Genomic DNA, 6545 nt, shown 5'->3' with positions numbered 1-6545 from the left:
AATGGATAATAAGAATCAATCATGACATTTTTTTTTATACCATTTACCAATCAGCGTAAATCTGATCACAAGTTGTTATGATTAGAGGGACGTCAAATATTTCCATTGTGAGACAGTGAGGGGAATCCTATGCGATGGACAGTATGTATCCCCCAGGATGCGAATAGAGGCTTATTGAATCCGCTGGAGTGCATTGAATGGGCCCCATATAATACTCTATACAAAATGGGCTCCATATAATACTCCATACAAAATGGGCCCCATATAATGCGCCATACAAAATGGGCCCCATATAACGCTCCATACAAAATGGGCCCAATATAATGCTCCATACAGAATGGTCCCCATATAATGCTCCATACAGAATGGTCCCCATATAACGCTCCATACAGAATGGTCCCCATATAGTGCTCCATACAGAATGGTCCCCATATAATGTACCATACAGAATAGTCCCCATATAATGCTCCATACAGAATGGTCCCCATATAACGCTCCATACAGAATGGTCCCCATATAACGCTCCATACAGAATGGTCCCCATATAGTGCTCCATACAGAATGGTCCCCATATAATGTAGCATACAGAATAGTCCCCATATAATGCTCCATACAGAATGGTCCCCATATAACGCTCCATACAGAATGGTCCCCATATCTTGCTCCATACAGAATGGGCCCCATATAATGCTCCATACGGAATGGGCCCCATATAATGCTCCATACAGAATGAGCCCAGTATAATGCTCCATACATAAAAAATAAATAATCAAATACTCACCTCTCCTCCTGTCCCGGTGGCCGGTGCAACAATCTCTTTAGTGTCTTCTGGCTCTCTCCACTGCTCAGCACAGAGGGCGCGCTGTAGTGACATCATCGCGCCCTCTGCCCAGAGAGTCAGAAGATGTGAAAGAGACTGGAGCAGCGTGGAATGGGGAGATTTAAGTATTTCAAACAGTTTAAAGTAATATGGGGGGGTCCAGTGCCAGCACCCGCACTGCCACCGGCTCCCCCAACTCACGGGTCCCATAGCGTGCTGGTGTCCCTGATGGCGAGTGGGCCCCTCGCTTGATCAGGGTCCCGGCCCTTGCCCGGGTGGTGACACCAACCCTGTCGAGAACATCTAGAATCCTATTCCAGTATACATTCAAATGTGGAAAATTCCAAATTAGCAGGTTCTATAAGACATTTTGGGTATTTGGAGTGGAGACCTATTTAGAATGACCGGTTTTATAAATGCTGTAGAATATAGTTGGCAAAGCATAGTATGCTCCTCTAGAAATACACCCTGGACCAATTCCAAAATTGCCATGGGGTTACTGCGACAGAGAGGTTCCAGAGAACTGCAGCGTTCTGGGCATAGTACACACACTGGGCCGAAGCTCCTCTACAGTTTATTAACTTACTGCTTTTTGCCAGCAGCGGGAGTCAATCTGGGTTGCTGGGTTTTCCTGAGATTCTGGTCTCTCAAGGCGGTTCTGGAGTGGGATCGTCCAGAGGACCTTAAGGCCTTACAGAGGTTTTTAGATTTTGCTATCTACTATCGTAAATTTATTAAAGACTTTTCTGTAGTAGCCAAACCTTTGACAGACATGACCAAGAGGGGTACGGACTTTGTATGGTCCACTGCGCCCTGCAAAGATTTTGAAACTTTGAAAAAATGTTTTGCCACAGCTCCCATACTAATTCATCCTGACATCACACAGCTATTTGTGGTAGAGGTGGATACCTTTTGAGATGGGGAACGGGGCTATTTTGTCACAGGGGACTTCTCCAAGTAAGTGGCGCCCATGTGCGTTCTACTCAAAGAAATTGTCTCCTACCGAAAGGAATTATGATATTGGTAACAGAGAGCTGTTAGCAATTAAATGGGCCTTTGAAGAGTGGCAAAATTTTTTGGAGGGGACACTTCACCCTGTCATGGTGATCACGGATCACAAGAACTTGTTAGAATCTACGAAGTGTCTTACACCTAGCCAGGCAAAGTGGTCTCTGTTTTTCGCCAGGTTCAATTTCTTCATAAAGTATAGGCCAGTACGCAAGAATGTCAAGGCTGATGCATTATCCCATTGTTTTCTAGGGGGTGGGAATAATTGTAAACCAGGTCCTATACTTCAGAAAGGAGTAGTTGTTGCTATGGTAACTTCTGACCTCGAGAAAGAGGTGGTGGAGGCACAGGGGAACGCCCCAACAGCCTTACCTTGGGGAAAACTTTTTGTTCCTTCGAATCTTTCGGCTCAGCGTCATCAATGAGCATCATGACTCGGTTTTGGCCGGAAACCCTAGAAGTAAGGTTACCGCGGACCTTCTCACTCGACATTTTTGGTGGTCTGGGGTACATCAGGATATACAGGAATATGTTGCTGTGTGTGTGCGCGTTCCAAGACCCCTCATACTCGCCCGTCGGGCTCTCTCCAAACTTTGGAGATTCCCAATAGACCTTGGACCCATTTGTCAATTGATTTCATCACTGATTTACCTGTTTTTGAGGGACACACCCCGGAAGAAGCGACATAGCGAAACGGCGTCCGTCGGGTGTGGGAGGAGGACACATCAGGTCCGCAGCACGTCAGGATCCACCTCTATACCAGGTATTAATTTTTTCCTCCTCAGGCAATACTCCTATTAGTGTATTTTGCTTTAGGCTTCAGTTTGCATCTATTATAGCTGCCCTTGCCTTGCTGCACTTCAGCTTTACTCTTATTTGGTATACATTCTGTGGATATTCTTCCCTTGTCGCATGTTTTCCACCGTTCCTTACTCAAAAGATTTGTGGCCTCTCTCAATCCATCACCTCCACCTCCCTCTCTGGTTCTTGTTGATGGGAATCTTGAGTTCCAGATTTCTAGGGTCATAGATTCTCGATTTGTTCATCGGTCCCTTCAGTATTTGGTAAACTGGAGAGGTTACGGTCCTGAGGAGAGGATGTGGGTACCAGCGGCCAACGTCCATGCTGTCAGGTTGGTGCGAACCTTTCATGCGGCCCATCCTGAGAAACCTGGCCCTGAGGTTCTGGAGGTCCCTTGTAGAAGGGGGGGGTACTGTCACGGGGTTACTGCGACAGGTTCCAGAGAAATGCAGCGTTCTGGGCATAGTTCACACACACACACATTGGGCCAAAGCTCCTCTCCAGTTTATTAACTTACTGTTTTTGCCAGTAGTGCGGGAGTTGATCGGGGTTGCTGGGTTTTCCTGAGATTCTGGTCTCTCCGCTGATTTGGGTTAACTACTCTTCCCTTCTATATAGACTCAGCTCTTACTTCCAGGAGTGTCAGTGATCAGTTCTTCTGCCTGACTTGGAGAGTGAAGGAGGAGCGTTGTGTATAGGAGCTTGGAGGTTTACTTAGCTATCGTGGTTGCCGTTTCCTTTTTGGTTTCCCCTCCTTAACGCCCTTGTGTTTCCTCTGTGGCTGAGTGAGCATTTCATGTGACTATTTCTGTTTACCTTGTCTGTATTTCCCTGTTTTGCCACAGTGTCATTATTTTGTACTGTCTTCCTTCCTGGGGGGAGAGGGGGTCACTGTCAGGGCCTGCGCAGGAGATAAGGAGACGCTGGTGGCTCAGGCCTCCTCACCATCAGAGGTACCCATAAGGGAAAGTCAGGGTCCCCCTAGTGTGGCAGGGACAGGTGCGGGTCCCATTTCCCGGTTTCGCTGTTTACGGCGTGACAAAAATACTCTCCCATTGCTCATTTGTCATGTTTCCAACATTTCTTTCCCATTAGAAAAAATGATCAAATGCTCACAGGTCCAAGTCTCTAAAGGGAATAAAAAATGTCAATTTCACTTGCGGATATGCTGAGTTTTCTGTGCAGAATTTCTCCATAGACTTGCATTAGATGCCGAAAATCTGCAGGTAAAAAATGCATATGCGGTTTTAGTGCATATCCACTGCAGAAATGCATCAAAACCGCATTTAATACACACTTGACTATATCAATAGCATTTTGTTCAAGCCAAATGCCAGAAAATATCAAAAACAAAGCAGCTTTATTTAAAACATGACATCCCAACAAGAGATAAAAACGAGATGAAAACCCTTGTAAAAAATGCACCAAAAAACGGAATGAAAAACCGCAAGTAACCCAGTTTACTTAATAGGTGCAGAACTGGCGCAGAAAGTCTGCAACTTCAAAAAGTCATTGTTGGAACGTAGCCTAAGGCCAACAACTCTTTGGCGGCATGTGTGTCCATTTATGAAATTCTTGGTTCTATTGAAGCAGACTAAGGCACCACCTAAGTGTACTGAAATAAATATGGTCTCTGTGTGTAGCAGCTTTAGTCAGAAATATGTCAGAAATGTACCACAACTGTCTCCACCACTTTAGTTACCAACTAATACTTCAACCATTCTTACTTACAGTTATATGAAAAAGTTTGGGCACCCCTATTAATCTTAAGCTTAATGTTTTATAAAAATTGGCGTATTTGCAACAGCTATTTCAGTTTGATATATGTAATAACTGTTGGACACAGTAATGTTTCTGCCTTGAAATGAGGTTTATTGTACTAACAGAAAATGTGCAATCTGCATTCAAACAAAATTTGACAGGTGCATAAGTATGGGCACCCTTATCATTTTCTTGTTTTAAATACTCCTACCTACTTTTTACTGACTTACTAAAGCATTTTTTTGGTTTTGTAACCTCATTGAGCTTTGAACTTCATAGCCAGGTGTATGCAATCATGAGAAAAGCTACTTAAAGTGGCCACTTGCAAGTTGCTCTCCTGTTTGAATCTCTTCTGAAGAGTGGCATCATGGGCTCCTCAAAACAACTGTCAAATGATCTGAAAACAAAGATTATTCAACATAGTTGTTCAGGGGAAGGATACAAAAAGCTGTCTCAGAGATTTAACCTGTCAGTTTCCACTGTGAGGAACATAGTAAGGAAATGGAAGAACACAGGGACAGTTCTTGTTAAGGCCAGAAGTGGCAGGCCAAGAAAAACATCAGAAAGGCAGAGAAGAAGAATGGTGAGATCAGTCAAGGACAATCCTCAGACCACCTCCAGAGAGCTGCAGCATCAACTTGTCACTGTGCATCGGTCAACTATACAACGCACTTTGCACAAGGAGAAGCTGTATGGGATAGTGATGCGAAAGAAGCCGTTTCTGCTAGCACGCCACAAACAGAGTCGGCTGAGGTATGCAAAAGCACATTTGGAGAAACCAATTTCTTTTTGGAAGAAGGTCCTGTGGAGTTGTTTGGTCATACAAAAAGGCGTTATGCATGGCGGCAAAAAAACACAGCATTCCAAGAAAAACACTTGCTACCCACAGTAAAATTTGGTGGAGGTTCCATCATGCTTTGGGGCTGTGTGGCCATTGCCGGCACCGGGAATCTTGTTAAAGTTGAGGGACGCATGGATTCCACTCAGTATCAGCAGATTCTTGACAATAATGTTCAAGAATCAGTGATAAAGTTGAAGTTACGCAGGGGATGGATCTTTCAGCAAGACAATGATCCAAAACACTGCTCCAAATCTACTCAGGCATTCATGCAGAGGAACAATTACAATGTTCTGGAATGGCCATCCCAGTCCCCAGACCTGAATATCATTGAACATCTGTGGGATCATTTGAAGAGGGCTGTCCATGCTCGGCGACCATCAAACTTAACTGAACTGGAATTGTTTTGTAAAGAGGAATGGTCAAAAATACCTTCATCCAGGAACTCATTAAAAGCTACAGGAAGCGACTAGAGGCTGTTATTTTTGCAAAAGGAGGATCTACTAAATATTAATGTCACTTTTCTGGTGAGGTGCCCATACTTATGCACCTGTCAAATTTTGTTTGAATGCAGATTGCACATTTTCTGTTAGTACAATAAACCTCATTTCAAGGCAGAAACATTACTGTGTCCAACAGTTAATACATATATCAAACTGAAATAGCTGTTGCAAAAACACCAATTTTTATAAAACAATAAGCTTAAGATTAATAGGGGTGCCCAAACTTTTTCATATAACTGTATGTCCTAAAAGTTATTGCTCCACTAATCCGTAACCTCCTTCCTTAGCTATCCCCAAACTTGCTCACTCTCCAAACAAATATTTATCTCCCCGTCCCTCTTACCCTCCCACCTGACCTCATCTGCTGACTTGCTCCTCAATCTCACATCTCTTCTACATAAACACAAAACAAGCCGGCCACACTCCTTCTTCCATTTGCTTGCTCTCTCCTTGCTTCTCCTCACAGCTGGTGACATATCTCCACAACTAATAACCCGCATTATTTCTTGCTCATATCACTGCTCACACGCTAGAAACTACCGCAATCTCTCAAATATAAACCCATTCCCCTGACCCACACTTCCCTCTCTCCAGAGCGCTTTGGAATGCCCGTTCCATCTGCAATAAGCTCCGCGTCATTCATGATCTTGTCACCTCTGGTAACCTATCCTTCCTTGGCCTCACTAAAACATAGCCAACACCCTCCAACATGCCCTTCTCTGCTGCACTGTGCTACGGTGGCTTTCACTTCACCCATACTCCTCGCTCTGGCAACAGACATGGTGGAGGAGTGGGTCTTCTCCTTTCTAACACC

Source organism: Phyllobates terribilis, unplaced genomic scaffold (assembly GCF_046119375.1).
Source record: "Phyllobates terribilis strain yellow unplaced genomic scaffold, ASM4611937v1 Scaffold_5__5_contigs__length_657084704, whole genome shotgun sequence".
In the NCBI taxonomy this organism is placed as follows: Eukaryota; Metazoa; Chordata; class Amphibia; order Anura; family Dendrobatidae; genus Phyllobates; species Phyllobates terribilis.
The sequence above is the reverse complement of the archived record's forward strand: the minus strand, read 5'-3'. Positions refer to the sequence as shown.